We start from the raw sequence: 1,894 nt of genomic DNA on the forward strand, positions 1-1,894 counted from the left end.
TCTTCTTATATTTGTTTATTTAATTTTGTGTTGAAATGTTAAGTATATACATGGGCATTGACTCTAGAGACATGAAAACTTACATTCATATGAAAATGTATACACAAATGTTTATAACTGGTTTATTTGTTATAAACCAGTTTATTTGTTTATAACCAGTTATAAACATTCTAGCCTGAAACTAGAAACAACCCAAATGTCTTTCAAGGAATAAATGGATAAAGAAAATCTGACACATCCATATAATGAAATACTACCCAGCATGAAAATGAAACAAATTACAGAACACACAAAGTTTAGATGCCAAGGGGGAAAAAAGCAATCTCAAAAGTTTGCATACTGCATGATTCTATCTATATAACATTTTAGTAGTCACATTACTATAGAGATAGAAATCAGATTAGTAGTTGTCGTGGAAGGTATGGAAGGTAGTGCTACTGAAAAGAGGTTGTGTGAATGAGTTCCTTTGTGGACAGAGCAGTTCTGTATCTTGACTGCTGTGTTGATCATACAAATTTATATTTGTTATGAATTTTTTTTGAGAGAGTCTCATTCTGTTGCCCAGGCTAGAGTGCAGTGGCATGATCTCGGCTCTGAGTAGCTGGCGTTACAGGTGTGTGCCACCGTGCCTGGCTAGTTTTTATATTTTTAGTAGAGGTGGGATTTCTCTATGAAGGCCAGGTTGGTCTCTGTATTAGTCAGGTTTCTCTTAGAGGGACAGAATAGGATGTATATATCCTATATATATAGGGTATCATATATATAAACTCCCCTTTATATATATAGTTAATACTTAATAAATTCCTATATATAATATATGTAATATACATAAAGTTAATAATTATATATGGGAGTTTATTAAGTGTTAACTTTATATATATGTATAAAGGGGAGTTTATATATATATTATATATGGGAGTTTATTAAGTATTAACTATATACATACACAAACACATATAGTGTGTGTGTATATATGTGTATACATATATAGTTAATATTTAATAAATTCCCATATATATGAAGTTTATTAAGTATTAATATATAGCTATAAAGGAAAGTTTATTAAGTATTAACTTATACGACTACAAGGTCCTACAATAGACCGTCTGCAAGCTGAGGAGCAAGGAGAGCTGGTCCAAATCACAAAACTGAAGAACTTGGAGTCCGATGTTCAAGGGCAGGAAGCATCCAGCATGGCAGAAAGATGGAGCCTGGGAAGCTGGTAGGCCCATCTCTCCCTTTCATGTTTTTCTACCTGCTTTATATTTGCTGGAAGCTGATTAGGTTGTGCCCGCCAGATTAAGGGTGGATTTGCAGTCCCCAGCCCAATGACTCAAATGTTAGTCTCTTTTGGCAACGTCCACACAGACATACCCAGGATTAATACTTTGTATTCCTAAATTCAATCAAGCTGACACTCAGTATTAACCATCACAATCTTAAACTTCTGACCTCAGGTTATCCACTCACCTCAGCCTCCCAAAGTGGTGGGATTACAGGCGTGAACCCCCATGCCTAGCCATGAATGTTATAGAACTATATACATACACATATGTAAATGAGTCATGCCAAAACGGGTGAAACTGTAGCCTATCTAATTCTATACAACAATACCAATTTGAAGATTTTTGATAATGTGGTGTAGTTATGTAAATGTTGCCATCAGGGAAAGCTGGATGATAGATACATAAATATCTCTGTTCTCATATTGCAGCTTACATGAGTCTCTAATTATTTCAATATATGAAGTTTAAAAAATAAAGAACAGAAACAAAAAATAAAGAATTGCCCCTAAAACAACAGAAATTATAACTGCCCAACCAATGAAGGGCAAAATACAATGATCAATGAAAAGGCAAGAAAGATGAAAAATAAAAATCAATGAATGAACAAA

Source organism: Mandrillus leucophaeus, unplaced genomic scaffold (genome assembly GCF_000951045.1).
Source record: "Mandrillus leucophaeus isolate KB7577 unplaced genomic scaffold, Mleu.le_1.0 Scaffold259, whole genome shotgun sequence".
Lineage (NCBI taxonomy): Eukaryota > Metazoa > Chordata > Mammalia > Primates > Cercopithecidae > Mandrillus > Mandrillus leucophaeus.